The following is a 23,043-nucleotide window of genomic DNA, read 5'->3' on the forward strand; positions in this document are numbered from 1 at the left end:
GAAAACACAATCATAAGTGACTTCAATAACTCAAATTACGTTGGATAAATGTCACAGGAGGGGGTAGGGCTGGAGCTAACATTTTAGAAAGTATCTGTGGCTGCTCTTTGGGAAGCCAGAAGAGGAAAAACAATCCCTGGTCCTAAAGAGTGTCATATTATTGACAAAGACACACACTGTAGCAGGAACTGTAGCATCCTTGGTTTCAAAACCCATGTAGCACCACGACAAAGAAAATTAGTAGTATTCTAATTCCTTTTCAAAAACAGAGGAGCAGTATAAAACAAGACACACCTTTCAGAGGTGTAAAGGGAGTAAAATAAAGGACTAGTAACCTCTGATAGGTTAAGTACAAAATTGTGAGAAGGATACAGAAGGAAGTTGCAGGGTCAGCTTGCAAAAGTTACAATAATAGCAAGTCTTTCCTAGAACAAATCAGGGAGCCTGCTGGAGTTTGACAGCTCTATAAGGCAAATAGATTATTTCATATACAGAAGAAACATCTAGGGAAAATACAGCCATAAAAGAAAAGCTGAATTTATTTTTGTTTTTGTGAATGGGATAGATGAGCATGGGTAAACTCCAATAATGGTAAACTTCTTTAAGGGGAATAATTAGGAAAACATGTCTTGGATTACAGTGCAAGTATAAAAGATGAAGGAATACATTAACAAGTGAGCAGCAGCCAACTGCTGAGACCAGATGGTGTTCAGCCACTAGTTGTCAAGCAGCTCAGAGACAAAGTGATTCAGGTACTAACTGCTGTCTCTGACTTCTCACTTAAAATTACTTCGGCATCAGAGGAGTCTGATGAGTTGTTCATGTGATACCAGATTTTTTAAAGGATTTTAGAGAAGATTGTGGAAGCCGTAGACCTGGAAGCCGAATCTCCTTGATAGACAAATAAGTAGAAATTATACTGAAGAGCATAAAAAACTTAGTGGCCACATAGAAAAGATGACACATTAGGGAAAGTCATTGTGGCTTTTTTAAAGCAAATTGGTGTCTCAGGAAAGCTTTCTTTGAAGAAGTCAACAAGCTCACAGACCACAAAGATTCATTTAACTGTCTATGATGGTTTCCAAATGCAATCAGTAGGATTCCTCCGCAAAGGAAGTAAAAAAGAAGGCTGCTAATGGATATGAAACTTGGACAAATAACTGGTAGAAATGGAGATCAGTAGTGATTTACAAAATGTGGTGCTGATAATGAGCTATTCAGGGTAGGGCTAACTGAGAAAAACTGAATGACTTTATGTTACTAATAGAGTCAGTGGCAAAATGGCAGATGAAATTAAATCTGATAAATATGAAAGGCTGACATATGAGAAAAAAAAACAATCCTGAATTTCACATATATATTTTTAGCTGGTTTTTACCAGTGAGAAAAAAGGCCTTGAGGTTGGGTTCTGTGAGAAAATCAACTCAGGGCTCAGCAGTGATCAAAATGGAAATTGAGGCATGTTAAGACTATTGTTAAAATTTAAGAGATAAATAGAAAATAAAAAGTGCCATTGTATCAATCCCTGTTTGCACCTGCATCTTTAATTGTCTGTGCAGTTCTAGTTCAAAAATAGTGTGGTAGAAGTGGAATAGATTAAATAAAAATCAATAGAACTATCAGAAATAGAAGGGCTTTGAAAGGGATCATGGATGACTCAGCTGGTTTTCTTAAGTCTGCAGGGAAGGAGAGATAGTATCAAAGTCTATGTAAAATCTTCAGAGATACAAATAAGAACCAGGAATCCAGACTGTTCACTGACTTACCAGACACAGGAACTGAGTTACAGCAAATGAAATAAGAAATTGGAAGGTTCAAAACAAACAAGAGGAGATAGTGCTTCACTTAGCCTATAGTTAAGCCACAAGTCCTTGCTTCAGGACATAATGGGCAACAAAACTTTGCATGGATTTAAAAAGCAGCTGGAAAATCATCAGACTCTTGATCTAACTCAGCAAGTTCTTGACTTGTAAGTTGCTGGAGCTGGAAAGACATTTCGGGGAACTACAGAACGTGTTTTCCCAGTTCTTTCTGTCTTCCTACTCGTATCTTATCCACCTCTGAAACTGCTGGGCTGGATGGAGCTTTCAGCCAACCTAATATCAGTTTATATAGATTTAGTATCATTTTTACCTCCCAACTCCAGATCATCCAGCTGTTATAATCTCCCCAAACTATTTCTGTTCAAAAGGTAATTGCATAGGGTTTTTGCACTGCCTTTTTGTTTTGCCTTTCACTGCTTTTAGTACTATATTTAAGCCCACATGGATTTTTGGCACTGCCTACTATTTTGTGAAAAAAAATCTCATTGAAATCTTTAATGGGTTCTTCCCAGAAGCATTAAAAACAAATTATCACTTGTAGGTGTAGTGTCTTTCTCATTTCTGGAAGAATGCAAGTTGTCAGTGCAATCCTAAGTACAATCTACATGGTAGGAGTGATGTTATAGGTAGTGTGCTGCTCCGGAGAAAAACAGTACATTGTATGGTGGAGAAGTCTAAAGGGGTGGTCTAAAGGGGTGGATGCAAAGCAGTTTGTTATTCTTCAGCAAAGTTTGCTTTGTGAATTAATGTGAAACAGAATAGAAACATTCATATTTCCCATTTCAACTGGTGCCAACAGGCTTAGGATTGTTGGAGTGTAGAAGTATCAATACAAATACTTAATTTATAATGATGGTAGACCAGGTATGATTTGTGTCCTTTTGAGTTCCTTTTTCCTAGCAGAAAATATTTTCATGCAGTTCAGTGTTTTAAGTCTATTAATAATTGTACAAAGCCTTAACAGCAGAGATTGTAATGTATATATTAATAATGCATTTGCAGAGAAAAATATATTAATGCTTTTTGAAATGCTCAATTAAGCAATTACCTAATGCCACACAAAGCATTAGTAACAGACAGCAAGTATAATCTTAAATTGTTTTATGATACTGCAGGTCTAAGAGTTTTTCTAAGAAATCTAAGAGAGGAGCCCATGGAGTGGAGCATTCTGTGAAGTGGGAAGCATCCAGCCCACAGACAAACAGCTCTGGGAGGTTGTCACAGCGCCTCCTCTGTGGCTGAGCTGGCCAGAGAGCGTACTGTGGCCAAAAGACTGTCTGTGGTCTGCTACTTCCAGAAATATTAAATATAACCATAGCAGCCTAAGCTGCTAAAAGAATTTTCTAGCTTCTTTCTTCTCATTCTTTCTCCCTGGCCCCAGCCCTTCCTGGAAATATCCACATTAAAATAGAAAACTGAGTCAATCTAAAACATCAAGTAAAAGGAACAGTCTCTAGATTTGTTTAGCGAGATTTCTTTTGTATTTAGGAGAATCTTAGCTTGATTATTCTAGAACATTACTAATTCCTGTGCAGTTTCTGTAGCAGTTATCTTTAAAATGCAATAAAAATCACTGATACAGTTCATCCTTTTGTTCCTGAATTTGGTTTAGGCAAATTAGTAGATTTCTTCGGAGTGAAGTGTTAGGCACTTATCGCCTGCTGGTTTAAATTTCAACACTGCGGTTTCAATCACCCTGTTTGCTTAGTACATCCTCTGTAACCTTTGGTATATATGAAGCAGGGACCTAAAAAAAAATGTTGAATAGGAAGTATGTACACACCACAGACCACACTCTGTTTTGTGCCATTCTTTATCAGTTAAGCAAACTTTCAAGGCACGTTGTCTACCATTTTGTAGATAAGCTACTCTGGAGAGAAATGGCGCACATTAGAAACATATGGTAATTTGGATCAGAATGGATTTCAGGAGGTCTCTTCTCCAATCTCCTTAAAGTAGGGTTGGCTCAGACCAAGTTTCTCAAGATCTTATCCAGCTGGGACTTGAAAATATCCAAGGATGGAGTTTGCACAACCTCTCTGGGCAAGCTGCCCCACTGCTTGACTGTTGTCACAGCAAAAACTTTTCCTCATATCTGATCAGAATCTCTTGTGTTTCAACTGATTCCCGTTTGTTTCTTCATCCTCCCACCATGGACCCCAAGAGGAGCCTCCTTCTTCTCAATGACCTCCTCAAAGAAGGGCTGCAATCAGATCTCCCAAGCAATCCCTTACTTTCTCCTTCATCCTTTCCTATGTACATTTAAATGTCATAGGTTAGTATCTTGCAGCTAAGTTGTGGCAAGCCTCTGTTCATTCATGCCCGTGCTCAGACATGCAGAACACAGCTGATCTGGCATACCAGCTTTGCAAGGCTGAACCAGTGTGCTCATTGATTCAGCCTGCTGTCAGTGGCTGGAAAGCACTGGTGCGAAAACCATCACTCTAATCTTCACAGCAGCTTTGCTTGAGGTGAACCAGATCTGCAGTGATTGGAATAGTGAAAAGGAAGAGTCTATCAAGGCTGTGATTGAAGGAAGCCTCCTGTCCCTTCCTCTTGGCAGCCTTCAAAAGAGCACTGTTGGTGCCTGAGCTGTGTTCCAGATGAGCCAGAGGCAAAAGGTACTTCCTTGGGAGGAGCAGAATGGCAACTTGTTGTGAGTACAGCTGAGCAGCCCAGACAGTGAGTGGATAAAATAGAGAACTTCACTGAGGCTACAGCTTCCCTGCACAAACACTGCCACGCTGATGTGGATGTAAAGCTGTTGTAGAAGAGGAAAGTGCTTTATTAGCTCTGCTTCAGGGCTGGAAGAGCCTCTTTTCAGGCAGTGGTAAGATCTGGAAAACTGAGCAGATGTGCAGGCTGTTGATTGAGTTAATGCCTGCTCTCTCAAAAGGGTTATTACCTAATATAAAGCCTAAGTTAACTCTGTCTGGGCATTAACATATGTAATGCATAACTGGGCAGCAATGCTGTGACTGCTGAACTGCAGGTACATCTGCAGGACGGGTCCCAGGAGACATCCTGAGATCAAAGTCTGTGTCTTTGCTTTGGGAAGAAGGGGATTTTTGCTTATGTGAGACACTGAAGGGTGATCATTGACCTCCAACCAACCAAACACACCCAAACCTGTCTGTCTCTGTTGACGCGTGCTGCATTTTCTCTGCTTTCTGTAAACCCAAAGGAGTAATGAGGAGGAGGGAAGAGCTGATTTAGCATTGCCTGACAGATGCAAGAGCAATTACCAGAACACATCAAGGCTTTTCTCAGCTGCAGAAAGCGTGAAGAATGTATTTTGACAATGTGCCACAGGGAGACAGGGTCCTGCTTTGTGTTATGTTGTAAATAAATAGTGCCTGGCTGTGTCAAGAGTTTATGCAGGGTTTTCAGAATCTGCTGAGGATCTGTTATTGAAGAGTTTCTTATACTTCTCTGAGCTGCATAACAAATTAAATAAAGCATGCTCTGCACAGCACACAATTTTACTGTGCCATAATAGGAATCAGAGCAGGACAAAACAATTAAAAGGTTTAAAAAAGAACAGGCAAAATGGAGACTGTTTGAGGGACAAATTAGAACAGTCCTGCTCATAGTGTGGAGATGTGAGGCTGCTCTCTGGTGTCCAGAACGGAAGGACACAAGCTCTGAGAGCATGGGTTTATTGGTGCAGCACTGGGAGCTTCTCATATACCAGTCATAGAAATCCCATAAGTGATCCTTCTTCTCCAGAAACAAGGCTATTTTCTCAAAGACTTGCCCCAGAAAATGTCTCCATTCCCCCACCTGTGCCAAGCCCAGCAAGGACAGCATGGTTTGGGACCTACCTGTCTGCCATCATATGGTCAGATGTGTAGATCACACAGGACCAGGTCATCTTCTGCTCAGATCCAAACCATCTTCTTTGTTATTTCCTTCTTTTCCCCCATTCTCAGGCTCGCTTTTGAGCAGTATCTCAAATCTCTTATCAAGACAGGCCACTCCAAGTCATTGTTAAGTCAGATTATTTTGGTTCAACAGCTCTGGGGAAATGAACGTCCTTCCACTTTTTCTCTGTAAATCTGGGGAGATGTTACAGCAAGGACCAGTGAGTGCCCATGTCTTGCCCTAAAAATACAGAGGAAGGAGGCGAAGTGTGCATTTAGAGTTGGGGGCTCAGCAGTGCTTCTAAGATCTCCATTCAGAGGGTGGACTCCCTGCCATCCTCTTCACTGCAGTAAAACCACCAACACTTCCTGCGTGTGGAAGATGTCTTATCCTGAGAGCACAAATGAAACTGCTCTTCCTAGAAATGTACAAATGTTAAATCACTCTCGCTCGCTAATAGCACTGAAGTTGTGCCAGAGTTGTGCCTACGCCAGGATAAATCAACACTGAAAGCTGAGAGGAGCGCTGTTTGCCAGCTAGGCTGGTGAGCCAGTTCAAAACCAAGTGCCTTAAGCCAAGACATGCCAGTTTTACCCTTCCCACTGCTGCCAAATGACTTGCTTAAGATGTGGCATTTCAGAAGGAGAAGCAGACTTATGTGGCTTTGATGCTGTAATAGATTTATGAAGAATTTTTCCTGCAAAAACATGTAACCTGAAAACCCAGTTGCAGGATTGCTTGGAGGCATCTTTGGACCTTCTCCATGCTTTGGATGTTCCGTCTGTATGTTTTTACTTTGACTTAAACTTGCATTGTCTATTCTTTCTATTTTTGATTTCCTTTTGTTTTTATTTCTTTTTAAAAAAATGAATCTTTGAATGTGTGTTGTTTTTGAGCACTCTGCTGCAAGGTTTGTTGCTGAGAGATCGTGGCTAAAGGCTGTGAGATCCTGGGTATTTAGATGCTGCCTCAATGAAGCAGCAATACAAATACAGCCCTGTGGCCAGACCAAGAGAAAAAACTGCAGCTTTACTCTCTGCTTTCAATGGTGGGCTGAGCAAGAAACCATCAAAATAATTTGTGGGAAGCATGCTGTGTTTTAAAACACAAGCAGAAACACGTTTTGGTGTTTTTGTATTGTTTGTCATCAGAAAAAAGCTGCCATTCACCTCTCTTGAATATTAGTTTTAAGCCTTGCATAGTAGCACATGTGATCTTCATGAGCTGACAGCTACAGGACATGAGTTCTACAGGAACATGGGGAATACTTAGGATGGACTGATGTACTCTGGAGCAGGTGAATGTGGCAGCAGTTCACATTCCCTTGCTTTGCTGAGAGCTCTCTGCCTTGCAGATACAGAAAGATGTCACAGAGTCTCTCGTAACGTACCCCAAGGGCTGTCCATCCCTGCTCTGCATTGCAGCAGCAACTGTGAGAGAGGGACCATTGCTTTTCCTTTCCCCCCAGCAGTGCTGCAGTATCATCCCCTCCACCAGCATTGCTGTTTCCCTTTTTGCCCATTATCCCTTCTGTCCAAACAGCAGCTCCCATCTCTCCAACAGTGTCCACAGCACTTCCTTCTGTGGCAATCTGAACTGAGCCAAGAAATTTCCTTCTCTGGGATGCAACCTGAGGTCAACCCAAGTCTATTTTATTTTGAGCTGAGACTTTAACTGGCCAGGAATCTGTTTGCTGAGAATGGTAGCAGAAAGAGAAGTCTTTCCAAAACATGTGGGGAATATTAATGCAGAAGAGATAGTAATTTCTAAAATGCGCTTTTACAGACTTTTTTCTTTCCTGTGATTAGAGACCAGTGAGCCCTTTCTTAGCCCTAAAGTTAGTTTTTATAAAGAATTCCTTTTGTGGTGGTGTTTAACACTTCAAGCAGAGCAGAGCTAAGGCTCGGCAGCATTGCTGCGGTGGTGCTGGTACCGCAGCACAACAGGCGCCAGAGCAGCTCAATGACACTGCGGTTGTGCTTCTGAAAGTGCTTCCAGTTCACTTGTCAGGAGGTTTTCAGGCACAGCTGAAAGCAAGGCAACAGGCAGCAAGCTTTGTCAGTAGGATTTCAGAGATGTCAGCCTGGCCTTTGGTGTTATAATCCCTTGTAAAGATTATTACTGCTTTAATTAGGGGTATGAACTCTTCTGTTTGCATGATATTTTTTTTTGCTGAGGCGTCCTACCAGAAAAGCCACAAATATTTTCATATAAACATCCTGACATCATTATAGTTTATTTCCATCCCCAAATGGAAGTGCAGTTATGTCACTATTAAATACTTACTGTTCTGAAGTTTATTAGTTTAAAAGCATCAGAGAGAAAGCAATGCATTAACAAGCACAAGGGTGAAGTGGCTTCAGGGGAAATCTAGAATAGTTTTTTGTCCTAATTTTCTGTTCCACAGTAAACAAGAAAGCACTAGAGACATTCACCACCACTGTGGCCATAGGGGACAGGCTCAGTCTTTAAATGAAAAGATGTTTTCTCTGACTTATTTTGAGTGAAATATAGGTGGGACACACTCCCAAAGCATTTGCTATCCCCCAGCAGACTGCACTCTCTGTGGTTGACAAACATGTCTACCACTAATAGTAGTAGTAATAGCCAGTAATGAAAAGACATTATAAAATCCATTGCAAATATCTCCCGTGGTTTTAGGAGGTGCTTGATGCACCATATGATTGTAGGGATCCTAATAATTGTGTGGGGTCTTATCACCTTGCTGCAAACCTTGCTACATGGTGGAGAGTCAATCCCACCTTAAACATGCCTACTTCTCTTGGTTGCTGCCAAAGGAAGCCCAGAGCACCTGGCTCAAATATCCACATCACTGTGGGAGGCCTGGAGGCTGGGTCAGATAAACCTCAAGAGAAACCAGCATCAAATTTCAGATAAACAAGGTCAGGCAAGCAGATGCATAGACCTTGTCTTAAGCCTTGAGCAAGGCTGAACAATATTAAAAGACTAGAGTGGAAAAGCAAACTGAAAAAAAGAAAGCTCATATAATTAGTCATTACAGGAACAGGGATCTGCAGAACTGAAGATGAAAAATGTGATATTTCAGATGGCTCATGAATGCCAGTGAGTCACCTCATCACAGTTTTTCTTCAGCAGCAGCAGCAAGCAGAGATGTAAAAATTAATCTGAGTTCTTAGGGAGTCATCAGCTGGCAAACCACACAGAAGAGCTATAGAATACAGATCTTTAAATCAGATTAGAATTATAAATGTTGCTGATAAAGTAATTTTATTATCTAGAAATTATATTCATATATATATATATGCTGCTGATCACTTACTCTGTGTTGGGGAAGGTGTTTCTTGCTTCTCATGAGAGACATGAAGAGTAAGGTGGATAAGACTGTTGGAAAATGAGGTATTTGCCATTCTTCTAATCAATATTGTGCTACTATTTAATTACTGGTAAGAAGACAGAGCTCAGTTTACTTACCAGGCACCTTTATTTATCCCTACTAAAAAACGTGGAGTTCTAATACAGCAGAAACTCTTATAAAAGGTCTGGTGAAGATATAATCTAATTCATTGTAAGCACCCTTAGTGCTTCTTGTCTTTGCAAATGTCAAGGTTTGACATTGCTTGTGTCATCCTATCCTTCACTGGGAATGAGGCTGGAATGAAGAGAGCTTCCACTGAAGTCCCAGAAGTCTCAGACCATGAAAACTTCTCAGCACCAGCTTCATAACTCCCCAGAAGGGCTGGATAAAGATGATGGCTGTTGGTATAGGTCTTGTTTTAGCACCTGAGAGCAACAACTTTTTTTTTTTTTTTTGACTTCTAATGACTGCAATTTGTTTTGCAATAAATCTGTCATTGGTTTTCATTAAACAAAGATCATCTAAGGAAAAAAAAATCACCAAAGCTTAAAACTTTTATGACCCTTTATCATCAGTAACACACTAAAAATGGTATTGCACACATCCCTTTAAGTGCCATTTCTCCACCCATCCTGTAGAAAATTGAGACAAATCAGTGCCTTGCTCCTCTGGCTGTCTGCTTAAAATGACACTGCCAAAAATATTTGCAACAACAAGACTTAGCTGTGAGACTGGTTTGTCATCTAATACCAACAATCATGTCATTGTTTTACACTTGCTTTTACCTGATGCTCTGCATACAGGTGGCCAGATCCTTCTCTGTTGCCCATTTCGAAGGCAAGGCGTGACATCTCTAGGGTCAGTGGTGCTCCTTGTGAAACACAGTTGTTCCCCAATAGTTATTGTGCCTTTTATGGAAATGAAAAACATTCAGAAATAAGCCTTATCTTTAGGGATTACTTTGTTCAGACCTGCCAGGTAGGGCACATGCAGTTCTCTGATATTCAGTTTTGACTCATCTACAGCTACTTTTTTTCTCTGCAGGCACTGGAAGAACCCATGACAGGATTTCAGTATACAACTGGAACAAAAAAATCTCACCTACCCCAAGTGATTTACTTTCTCCTCCCAGCTTGGCAGCATCCCTCTGGTTTGACTGCCATGTGAGTGTCTCCTACATTAATCACGCTGCTTCCCAGCCTGCACAGCGCACCCAGCTCTGCTCAGACCACTGTGCATGCCTGGCCCCACTTCCAGCAGCTTTCTGGACGTGCCTTCTGTTGGCCTTCAGCCTGCATGGTGTGTCACACTGCACAATGGATGCAGTACATCAGTGAAGCAAACAGTGTTTAGTTTCCCCTTCCTTTGGCTGTTAGCCAGGGGTATTGAGCAGCCAGACTTGCAGTGACCACCTTGCTCCTTAAATCTCCCTTTCCCAGCCAGCATTTCTGGGACTATCACCACAACAGTAACTCACTGCCACCTTCTTGTCCCTCAGTTCCCTTTGTTCATGAACGAAAACTCTTCACCAGGACCTGTTTTCTCTGTAGCAGGACCTTGTTCAGCTGACTGTACAGTGACCTGGCACTGCTTCTGATAACAGCACATACCCCCATCTCCCCAGTAATGCTGGGTCTGTAAAAGGTTCTGCTGATTCTTATCCTCCCTTAATGGTGTCCCCCAGGTGACCTCTTCCCACATGGTTTCACAAGGTTGAGGTTTCCTCTCTGCACCTGGGGGTGCTCTGCCTGCCATACCACTGGTTCATCACCACGGCCATGGTCTGCACGCTTGTGTGGGCTGTGGTTTCTGCCCTGGTGCTTTCCTGCCCAGACCAGCAGCAGATACTTGTCTGTTTGGTGTCTGTGTGGAGTGGCCCATCCACTCTGTCTGCTGTTCCCATCTCCTCCTCACTCATTGCCTGCTTCTATTTCTCCTGCGGTTTTATCTCCACATGCTTGGCTTCTTAGTAAATTCTTGCTTGCTTTTCTACTTCTCCTTTGGGTTTATGTTTAGCTTCCTGATTTCTGGAAGAGAGAGTTGATACTTGGCTGGAATGGGCCCAGGAGAGAACTGGAGGTGGTGCCTTTATGGACCAGTTGGAGAAGAATTCAGTTCATCAAAGGAAAGAGGAGGTGATGAGTGATGCAGTTGCCACTTCAGAGGGGTAGAGCAATGCAGCCCCACCCCTTCAACCTAATCTGTAACTCAGATCCATCCCTCAGCAAATGTACTTATTAAACTCTGATTAATGACGTCTCGGTGGTTTGGAGGGCACTCTCCCATCTAGCCCACTTACTGCCATGTAATGATAATTTTGACTTTACTGATTATCTTTAACGACACCAATTACTAATCAGGGATGGCAGCATTGCTTAAAATGATAAAAAAGTTGACATATCTTCACTCCTCTCCTTTCAGGGAGAAGAGAAAAGCAACCCTCTCCTTAAAGTGCTAAAGACCACCTTAATGGTAAATAAAGAGCAGCAGGAGAAATGGGGTGAGCTGAACCTGGACTAACTCGGATGGGAAGCTCAGATTATATTTGCAGCTATAGCTATGGGTAGTTTGGACCAGTGTGTTCCCCGTTCCTCTGAGGTCTTCAGTTTACCTGCATTACAAGGGTTCCTGACCTGTCCTAACTCTTTCTTAAATTGTTTCAACTTCTGCCTGCAAATTACTGAATTGTAGTGTAATTGATTTAAGGAAGGGTCAAATTGGGTTAAGTACATCTCCATTATGTACTCTTACTGCTTTAATTAGGTCAATTTAAAATCAATTTAGAAAAGTTGCAGTGACTGGTTTAGTTAATGTAGATCAGAGTCCAGATACGATGAAAGAGCAAAATAATTCAGTCAGTCACCAACTGGTCATTTTTTATGGCCAGATATCAGATGGTCTAAATTTATGGTTTTGTTAAGTCCAGCTGTGCTGGAGCATACATGCGTGTTGGGAATTTAATCAGCTGAATTTGAAAACAGCTTTTTGCAGCATGCTGCCTTAGACTCCAGCCTGCCTGGGTGTGGTCTCCCTGTTTTTGAGGGGAGGCTTGCTAGAGGTGTTGCCAGCAGCCACAGTGTCAGCAGCCTTAACACCAGCCTGTAACTCTGCACAGCTCTCACCTGGCTCCACCAGGACACCTGGTGAAGCAAGAACCAGCCTGCTTTGTACACTGCCAGCAGCCTGATGGCACAGTTAGCTGAGGGTCAGACCTGAAGCCTAAAGCTGCCTTATGCCCTTTAAGAAAGGGATGTAGAGGAAAGCACTTCCAGAATCACCTGCACTGCCCTGGATGCTGGTGGATGCAGAGGCAGGCAGGACCATCACATAGTGCTTACTCTAAATTCAGCTCTCCACTGCAAGGGATAACCCAGCACCCCAACCAGAATAATAGCTCAGACTAAAGGAAAGGGAGAGACCATTGGTTCCACCTCCTGCCTCAAGCCAGGACTAACTACGGCAATGGCACTTCTGAATAGCTAAACCTGCCAGAAAGGAGATAACGTTGATGGAAAAGAGAAGCTGTGAGGACCACTGGGCAGAAACTCTGAGGCTCTTACCTCCCAACCCAGCAGTCTGGACAAGTCAGTGAAATAACAGGCTGCACTGAATCCTGGGGCAAGGCAAAATCAGAGTGATCAAGGGGCAGGCTCAGAAAACCAGGAAAACCCCATGGCTGGCTACAAAGACCTGTAACACATTCACATTCTCCAAAAACAGAAAGGGAGACCAAGGCAGCACATCACAGCACAGAGACATCATTAAACCTCATCTTCCCCCAGAGCTGTAGCAATTTGGGAAGCAAAACCACTGAGCAAAGATACAGTTCCTTGTGTTTTAGCACCGTCAGCATCAACGGCCAAAGGCTAAAAAAAAGATAAAGAAAATATTGAAACAACCTCTCAGCTTAAAAGATTTGGGGTTTTTGTGGTGGTGTAAGACACAGGGACTGCATTTGGCTTGACACCACTGTAGTGCCGATGAGCAGTGTAATAAAATGGAAACTCTTGGTATGTATTGGGTGAAATTATATTGCCCTGAACCAGTTAACTGTGCCAGTATCAAACAATTGTAAAACACCACCCTAAAATCGGCCTAAAGTCTCCTCACCATGGCTTCAAACAGCCACACACAACCAGGCTCAGGCACAGGGTTTCATCTGGCAACCCCAGAAAAATCCCTGCACTCGGTCTAGTAAAAAATGTCCATAGCCCAGTATAACTTTCCAGCAGCACCACTATAAAACAGGGCAGGGAGAGGGTGATCCTTTCTCTGTTATTAGTTCCCAGACCTTGGCCATAAGTAATGGAAGGATTTTCTGAAGCAGAGGCTGAGGTGACCAGGCCTATGGGCCCCAGAGCTCCTAAGGGCCCTGCCCTCTATGAACTGGCCTAATCTCTTCTTAAACCCCTTCAGAATTTTCATCACTGACAGATCTTGTGGCAAAGATTTCCTTGGTTTAATGGTTGCTGGGTGTGCATTGGTTTCCGTTTATGCGGTTAAAGCTGTTTCTTGCCAACGTCCTCCAAAGGCAAAGCCTGGAGTATCTGGGTGAGAGCCCTGGTGCTGCTGCTGGGGTGGAGGACGTTCAAAGGGCAAAGATCAAGTTCCATGTGCTCAGCAGCTGTTAAAAAGTCTGTGTGGGAAATGAATGGGAATTTGGGAAATCATTCACTTGACACTTGGGCCAAATTATGAATTTATTATGAAATTATATATTATTTATTATGAAACTGCAGGGGAAGTGAGAGGTTGCTCCCATGGTACACCCATCTGCCTTGGGCTGGGCATTTCATATCAAATCTGGAATTAGAGAGAGAAGCTGGAATATCCCAAGTCAAATTTTGCATGATTTTTCAGGTGTGTGTTTCTCCATTGAATGCAGATACACCAGAGAAAGAGTCTTTCCTTACAGATAGTCAATAATTAAACATTAACCCAGAACTGGTGATTTTGAATTCTCAGCCAAATAAGTGTTTGGGAAAAATACTCTGTGTGATTTTTATCTCTCCACTCTTGGTGGTTGGACCAACTTGTTCTCTACTCCCAGCCAAACTTTCCAGCTGCAACATTTAAACCTCATCATGAATCACATTTTCCATAACTTTCCATCATTCAGATGTGTCTTTTCCAATGCAAAGCTCTGGTTTTCCATACTTAGCAGAGCCAGAAAAGCCACAGCATTAGTCTCTCTGAGGAAATTCCTCCTTTGCTCCTTAGTTGAGCTGGATTTAAAGGCATCCACATGTGCAGTGCCATGAGGACATCAATCTCAGGTGCTTCACAGCTGCTCTTTCCCAGCCTTCCAAAGGCACCGTGAATAAATGGGCTTGTTGCACACAGTGTCAAAACAATTGAGCTGACAGGTGCACAGGCAAATTTCAAGATTATTTGCATAGAGTTATTGCTCTGCAATGAAATCACTGTGATTAACTTCTTCATTACTGGGATGTCTTTTATTTATTTGTATTTATATGCATAATTGTATGCATGCTCAGAGCTGCACAGTTTGTTTAAAGCTGGATCACTGGGTCCAATGCTTCTATTCTGATTTCCTCAGGAATATTATTTGCATCTCAATCTTTCATGAAATGTTGAAGTGATGCATCAAAAATATGTATATTGATGTACATATATATGCACATATACATACATTTAGACCATAGTTTGGAGATAACCTGTTATGCTTTTGCTAACAAAAAGGGACCACATTGAAAATTTATAAAGAATTAATTTTAAAAAGAAGAAGGATCCATGAGAAGACAGTGTGTGTCTCTTCTAAGAGCTATAATGAAGCATGTCTCAGCTTAGGGGCAGGGCTTTTAAAAGTAGCACAGTGCAGTACAAATAGCCCATCATTGTCCTCACTATATTCCTAATCCTGAGTGCAAACTGCCTGATGTTTCAGAGCTGGCACCTGGCAGAATCCAACCATGAATTGTCCCTGGAGAAATTCTCAGCTGCTTCCTATCTCTCCTACCTGCTGCCTGGAGCAAAACATGGGAGCACAGCATGATAGAGAGCAAGTAAACAGGTTGGAATAGGAAGGGGAAGCAAAGTGCTAGCTCTGTGTAATTAGAGGCTGCTCCTGAGAAGTGAGAAGAGCTACAAATTCTGCCTGCTCATTTGTAATTTGTTGTCATCTTTGCATACAATATTTAATTGAATGTCAGCTACTGGCAGTGTCCCCATTGATAGGGCAAGGGGTAATGGTAATTGTTTTAAACTAAAAGTGGGTCAATTTGTGTTATATATAAGGAAGAAGTTTTTTACAATGAAAGTGGTAAAACCTTGGCACAGGTTGCCAAGAAAAGTGGTGGATGCCCTATCCTCAGAAACATTCAAGGCCAGCTGGGACAGGGCTCTGAGCAACCTGATCTAGTCGAGGATGTCCCTGCTTATTGTGGGATTTAGACTAGGTAGATTTTCATGGTCCCTTCCAACCCAAATCTTACCATGATTCTGGGATTCTTTTTCATGAGCTGTGCTGGGCAGGAGCAGGTTTTATTTAAAATTTTGGAACCCCTCTCCAAGGAAGCCTGCCACACATGGGGACATCTCACAGCCACAGTGTGAGCAGCACTGGGACATTGCTGTCCTGCACACACATTCACAGAGGGGAACAACAGCTCTGCTGCCCTCCTGCCCTTTGCTCTGCTCAGCTGGCACACACTGCTTGCAAAGAAAGGTGGTGGGTTTGAGCTGGCTATGATCAACCCCCTGCTCACTGCAGCTGGGTTTAGCAGGGTGAAATCCTGCCTAAGGCACAACTGAAAGATTATTTTTGAATAACATACATATATATGTATAAATAACTAATATATATATATTTAATATTATAAGTACAAAGGTTAAGACAGCTGCTTGTATCAGGATCCAGACCAGCAGTGAGGAAGTGGGAGTAGAAAGCCATTTCTAAACCTGCTCTCCTGCTCTTCAGCTGCCTCTTCCACCTCCCTTCTGACCACCACCCCTGCTGTGCCCCAACTCAGCACTGGCATTTAAGCCCTGGATTAAGCCAGTATCAAATCCTCACCACATCTTTCCTTTTTTTAAAGAGCTTAATTTGTCTTCAAAAACAGCCTCTGCAAGCCCTGTCCTGTCCCCAGTCCTGGCATGTTTTAGGCCTAGGAGGTGATTTGAGACAGCTCTGACAAAGGAGTGGCGATTTGGGGGTTTAATTAATGAAAAACAGTGAGGGCCAAATCAGCAGCAGGTGAATAAGCTGCACATCTGTGATACCCTCAGCATGTGTTGACTCACAGCACAGAAAAGGGAGACAGGCACCATTGAGGATGGTGCCTGAATCATGGGTATCATGCTGAGAGGCAGTGGGAAGGATGGGGATGCAGCCAGAAATGTTTCAAGGGGACACTAATGAAGAGATAGCAGGACATTGGGAATTCAGGACTTCTCAGCTGGGGTCCTCCAGCCTTTGCTGGCCCCTCTCTGACCAGTGCTGTGGAGAGCTGTGTTGATTACCAGCCCTCTCTGATATTACCAAAGTAAATTCCACGTATTCATTTATCCCAGACAGTAAAACCTCACCTCTGGGTCTTGCATTTTGTTCTAGAAAGTAATAATTAACTCTGTCACCTCACAGTGGGTACAAAGGCCTGGTCACTTTTTGAGAGCTGGGTGGAGCCAGGTCTACCCAACAAGTGCAGGGGATTTTGGAGAGGGTGGAAATTGACCTTCTTCATCATAAAGGTCCAGCATTTGCCATTCACATCTTTAGCAGCAGATTTTCCAAGAAGGAAAAAAAGTAACTCTTACCTGGGAAAGGCACCGTCCTGGCAGCTCCCACCAAGCTAGAAGAGCAGTGGACAGGGTGGGGTGGCTTAGGAAGGCAATGGGTGGCAAAACCTCTTTGTCAAAACTGTCAGCAGGAGATTGTTGGCCAACGAAAAAGTGGGTCAGGACACAGTCTGCCTCTGATAAACCCATGGCTACAAACCCACTTGACGGTTTAATCTTTTGTGTTTTGAAAGCCTGTGGTATCTGGATTTCCATCTTTCCATTGAGAAGAGGTTTTCTGATTTGATTACTAGAAACTCAGATCATTACTTCTTCTGTTCATTCATCTGTGTCCTTTTCAGTCTTCCAAGGCCTTTACTACTAATTAAATTATGTATTTACTTATTTTTATTAGCAATGATTCCAGATATTCATATTCTGAGGTCACCTGATACCATAATATTTCTTAAAGGTAACATCTTTTGAGTTTGTTTTCTGCCTTTAATGATCTGAGTTCTTATGGTGAAGTCCTCCACAGGTAACCATCACAGTGTGAAACTTCTTTCCAAAAAAACATTCCCAAATGTTTTCAAGGAATTAAAACTCTGGGAGAATTCCCCCAACACCACATGGCATAAATTAATGACTGTTAGCACCACAGGAGTCATCAGTTTAAGCTGAGAAAAAACTGAGGAAGTCAAGGGTTGCACTCAATGATCTTGGAGGACTTCTCCAACCAAAATGATTCTATGATTCATTTTAAACATTTCCTTTAAAAGAATACCCATGAATCCCAGGAGAATGAAATATTTGCCTCGCATGGCTTTGTAGGACTGTGTGGAATTAAGCCCAGCTGCCAATTTAGAGTCACAGTCAGAGGGACCCTGGGAAACACAGACCCCTGTGGCACAGCCCCAGGGCTGTAATGTTTGGATTAGCTGCAATGGGTGAATCCCAGCCTGGCTTTACACTCCATGGCCTGACCAGGTGCATGTGCCATCGGTCATTCACTCTCCCTGCAGGTCTCCCATTTCATCCCCAAAATGAATGAGCAAACTCATTCCTGTAAAAAACTTAGTGTGAAAACAGCTTGGTATGGCAGATGTTGGCAGGAAAGAGAAAAAAAAAACAAACCAAACAAGCCAAATTAATTTCAGTTCCTTGAATTTGACACAAAGGAAGGGAGGGACAGGTTTCAGTGTTGATAAGAGAAGGAGAAGCTTTTGGGTGGCACAAGGGGAAGGCAGCAGTGACCCATGCCCAACCCCAGCCTCCCTGGCAGCAGCACGGGGCACAATGCTCCCCCTCCCCACAACGCTCCCCCTCCCCACAACGCTCCCCCTCCCCACAGCACCAGCCCCACCAGCAGCTTGGACAGGCCAGCATGAATCACAGGAGTGGTAACTCTGTCCTGGCCTTCTGGCAAGGATGATCACCACCAGGAAGGGCGAGGCTTTTGGGAAACTGGGGTGCCGGGAACACAGCAGGGGAAAGCAGTTAAGCTGGACACGGTTAAGTTTGACCTGGCCGGAGATAGAGCTGCAAGAGCTGTTTGTGCAAACCAAAGCCACACCTATGAAAAGTCTGCAGTGGAAGGTAACACTGAGAGAGAGACTGTAAAAGCACTGCCTGGGGAGGACTTGGCTTCAAGGGACCAACAGAGAGACCTGAAGCCACTTGGTGGCAAAGAGTGGGGTCAGTGAGAGCCCTCTGGTGAAGGCAGAGGGATAGATCCTCTCTGTGCTCCCACCACATGCTTTGTGTCACACAATTGCTGCTGGCCTGTCCAGCTGGAGCACATCCATGGACATGATCTCAGTCTCTGATGGAGAAAGATGAGTTTAACATGATCTGGCTGTAGCAGAGAAAACTGAGCAGATCTGCAGCATGGTGGGTGGAGGTGTAGAAGCACCAGCACCTTAAGAACTGTTTCAGCAGCTCTTTCCTCCCCAGAGCTCTGGCCCAGCCCCAAAACATGAGGCAAAGCCAAAAGCTTCTGCCTGAACTTCAGTTACTGTAAAATTACATCAATTTGTCCCTGGTGCTGGTGTTTATGTAAAGAGGGGATGAAATGGGCCCTTCCTGCTGCTGTCCCTCTTGGTGCCAGTCTGGGTCCAGCTTCAAACTCCTGCCTGAGCTTTGCTAAAGCAGTAATTCAGACTCTGATGTCTTTCCACTCCTGTAAAATCTAGTTCTGTAGCTTAACCCAAAATTAAAGATCCATTAAGTCACAGTCAATGAGGGCACTGCCCTGGTTTGTAGCATTATTTACACTCAGGAGGCTACTGGGGCTAAAAGGCATCTTAAATTCTGCATCTTCCAGAAACAACCTAGGCTCCCAGGCAAGTGGAACAAATACAGTGTAACAGAAAGCAGAAGAGCCCTGTACCAAAATGTTGCACAGAGCATCGATTTCTTTTTTTTTTTTTTTTTCCAAGGAACAGCCCTGGGACTTTTCTGCAGAGCTGTTGTGCTGCCAGCATACAATTTGCTCTTCTTGCCCTTTTGTTTTAATGTCCCATTAATAATGCATCTCTGTATTTATTGTAGTTTGCATTACTGTTCCACTGTTACTCCTTGATCACTCGTTATTCTGTCTGTCTGCCAGGCAGGGCTCCAAAACCCAAACAGCAGCAGCAGTGTTACTACAGACCAAGCCACAAACCCCACCAGACTCAAAGCTGCTCCACCGAGGGGAATCATTCATCTTCCCAGTGCTGGCAGGGCACACTGCACCTAGGAAAACAGCTCTACATCCTCTCCATCTCTGTGACCAGACCTAGAACGTTTCCAGGACAGTTTGGACGGTCAGCTCTGTTGAAGGATCTAAGCCAGGAAACTGTAAAACATCATTAATGAGCAGCTTTCTTAATCCTGGCTGTGTGGCACCCACTGTAACAGGAGCAGGAGCAGACTGTGGGGATGGTTCTGGCTGACAGCTCAGCTCAGCTGTGCAAGCCTCTGTGGAGGATGCTCTAATGATGTCTCCCTGATCAATTTTGCATTATAAAAAATGCTGCCTAGCTGCCCTTTGACCTTGCAGACAGTGGGGCTATGGAGGTACCTTCATTTCCCACCCTACAGCCCTCTGAGCACCCCATTGCATTCCCATGGATCTCCAGCTCAGCATCCAGGATTGGGTATTGCAGTTCAGTTCCCTCTGGGAGCATCTTCAGGCCTCATCAAACCTGTACTACACTGTAAATCAGAATTAATATAGAAAGGAAATGCTGAAGGAGATGGGGGGTTGCCTCACAGGGGAGTTACAGTGCTCACAGGGCTTCACAACCCTCTTTTCCCTGAGGACTTACAACCCCTGTCTTTCTCATCACAGGAAAATGCCATAAATCCTGGAAAAGACCTAATTGCACTACTGTGTTGAGGCAAGATTTCTCTCCACCCTTCTGGATGAGGTGCACAAATACAAGGAGAAAGGTTTCTCTCATCTTCCAAGAAAGTCCTAGCTTCCTCTCTCTTCCTCTGGGAATGGAGCTGACCTCCTTCTGCCCTTGTCCCTGTGAACAGTGTGTTATTTCCAGCAGCAAGGAGTTTTGGAGCAAGAAAATTTAAATTTTCCTCTACTTGTGGGAGGGGGATTTGAAGCCCCTCAGGGCACTGCAGAGAGCCCAGAGCAGGGCTTCTGTGCCCTCAGTGACTGCCTGGGCTCATGGGCATGGCCAGACACGGGTCACTGCTTCTTTCCTGTCAAAGAACTCACCTTTGCTCTCTTTTAGTTGTATTATCCACAAAACAAAGCAAAACTCAGGGGTCTTCAGGGTGAAGAATCCTCCATGCTGTATAAAACAGCGAGGCAAAGCAGGAACTGACGAGGCACAAAGTTCCTGCAGTTCCCCTCTGGCTGAGGGAGTTGCTTGCCATGCAGGAAGCTGTGGGAGGCAGAGCTCATTCTCCCCCATCCCACAGCAGTCATCTTCACACCTTCACATCCACCCCAAACATCAACACTGCCACATTCAGCACCAAAACCTTCAGAATGCTTTTTTGGATCTCAGCCCTTACAGGCAGTCCTCACAAGCTCTCCCATCTGTCCTAATCCCAAAGATTTTTGTCCTGGCTCCAGCCGCCTGCTGCCAGCCATGTCCTGGAGCATGGCCTGGTCACCACAATCTGACCTTGTGGGAAATGTCCCTGAGGTGCCACACATGCTCTCCCACTTGCCAAATTCCTCAGCTGGTGAGGTTGCTTCCAGATTTCAGCACTTACTGGCAAGCTTTAAGTGGTTTGCCCAGAAAAGCTCCCAGTGATTAAAGATCTCTGGGAGCTGTGTTGTGGCCACTGCCTGGTTACTGACCTACACAAGCAGAGCAACATGGGAACCAGTGACCTGGGAAAACAAACTTTTCTGCTCCCTGTCTTCTAATATTTAGCTTTGCTTTTGAGATGAAAGAAGAACTTATTCCTATGTGTATCCATCCTCATTTCCCAATTTAGGATGTTTTTATCATTTACTGGGAAAAACAGGCCTTCTATTATGATTTATTGGACTTGAACATTGCTTGCATTCCAGCTCGGGAGCAAATAGAAGCTGATTCACTGTTACCAACACACTGAAAACATTTGTTATCTCTGTCTTAAAGGTAACAAATCTGCATCAGCAAGTGGGTGTGAACCACAGAATTGTTTGGGTTGGAAGGAACCTTAAAGGTCATGTCACTCCAACCTTTTGCCATGGGCAGGGACACCTTCCCCTAGACCAGGCTGCTCAGAGCCCCATCCAGCCTGGCCTTGAGCATTTCCAGGGATGGGGCAGCCACAGCTTCTCTGGACAGCCTGGTCCAGCGTCTCACCACCTTCACAAGGAATTTCTCCCTTACATTTAATGTAAATCTCTCTTGGTTTAAAACTGTGGCCTCTTATCCCATGTCTACTTGCCCATGTAAAACAACATTCTCCCTTATTTATACTCCCTGTTAAGTATTGGAAGACAGCTGTAAGGTCTCCCCAAAGCTACCTCATCTACTGACTAACAGTCCCAGCTCTCTCAGCCTATCTTCACAGGGCACACAAGCACATCTGTACAAGCAGGATAGAACCCAGAGCTTATGTATGCCCTGCTTGCCAAAGCACATGGGACCAGATGAGGATCACTGCTTCCTCTTTCTGGCTGAGTAACTCCAAGTTCTTCTAATTACAGCTTTCAAAAATCCTCTTGCCTGGATTTCACATCTTCATACACTCAACAGTGCATATTCAGTCAAGCTTATACCCTTTAGTTTTCCAGACAGATTGATCACTATTATTAATGGACATAAAGAAAGGGAGATAATTTGGAAGTTACTTTTTCTCCTCTCATTCTTCCCGTGTTTTCACAGCATTGGAGTATCCTGACACCCTGAAGTGCAGCAGACAGCTAAGAGAAGGGATGGTTCCCTTCTTCTGGCCTTTCAGCCATGATCTCCTCTCTACAAAGGCATGTCTGCTGCTCTTTGGGGTCTTTTATACCAAAAACGACTCTCATTTGTCTGGTGCAATACTGTAGCCCTTTTCCACAGCGTTTGGGGGCAGGGAGCTCACACTTCCTCAAAAAGCACTGTACTGTGAGATGGGAAATGTAGCATAGATGCTCTTCACTGCAGGACTGTGAACACGTCTTGGGGATCCCTCAACAACAGTCTGCACCAGTACAGATCTAACCTGGAAGTAAAAGCCATTTTATACAATGTTGGTGCTTTCCCATTTGTTTGCTAAACCGTACCCAACTGAGTCTCTCACGATTCTTTGCTGAAATGACGTTTTTGACAACTACAAAGCAGGTGCTAAGACTGGAGAAAGACACAAAGGAAATCTTTTACAGAGATTTGCAAAGTGAAACTGGACACCTGCTGAGTTAACGCATTTGTTAAGCTTCAGTGCAATTGGCAGGACATGTGACACGGTTCTAAGGGGCTGAGGCAGAACAGAGACAATCAAGAGACTCTACAGAGGATATTTCACAATCCTAAATCAACATGTCCCACTATCTGATCTGATCCCTTTCAGTGCAGCCCCACTGGTAGTGGCCCTCCTCTGCTCTGGCACTCCCACCGGTGCAGAGCTACCAGTGAGAATAATCAGGCACTGAGATCTGCTAGAAAACATGCCTAGATGGCATGTAAAAAGTAGAGCTTTGACTACTTGTGTGCAGTGCATCCTGATTAAAACAGAATATATAAATGAGTCTGATTTCTGAGGAGTTGCAAACAGCTCCGGGCCACGTGATTTTAACAGCCATCAGAGTCAAAAATGAACTCCCCTTGGTAACACAACCACATAATAGGGCAT

The 23,043-nt window shown here is 43.7% G+C and overlaps 1 long non-coding RNA gene across 1 annotated transcript; it reads right to left on the reverse strand.

Moving 5' to 3' along the window:
• Window positions 1–9,278: 9,278 nt before the first annotated feature.
• Window positions 9,279–16,923, reverse strand: LOC131578851 (uncharacterized). The gene is made up of 3 exons (XR_009277574.1): window positions 16,801–16,923; window positions 9,810–9,932; window positions 9,279–9,405 (listed from the first exon to the last, which is right to left on the reverse strand). It is a non-coding gene; the product is annotated as an uncharacterized LOC131578851 (long non-coding RNA).
• Between the last annotated feature and the right edge of the window lie 6,120 nt (window positions 16,924–23,043).

The sequence above is a fragment of the Poecile atricapillus genome, chromosome 4 (genome assembly GCF_030490865.1).
Source record: "Poecile atricapillus isolate bPoeAtr1 chromosome 4, bPoeAtr1.hap1, whole genome shotgun sequence".
In the NCBI taxonomy this organism is placed as follows: Eukaryota; Metazoa; Chordata; class Aves; order Passeriformes; family Paridae; genus Poecile; species Poecile atricapillus.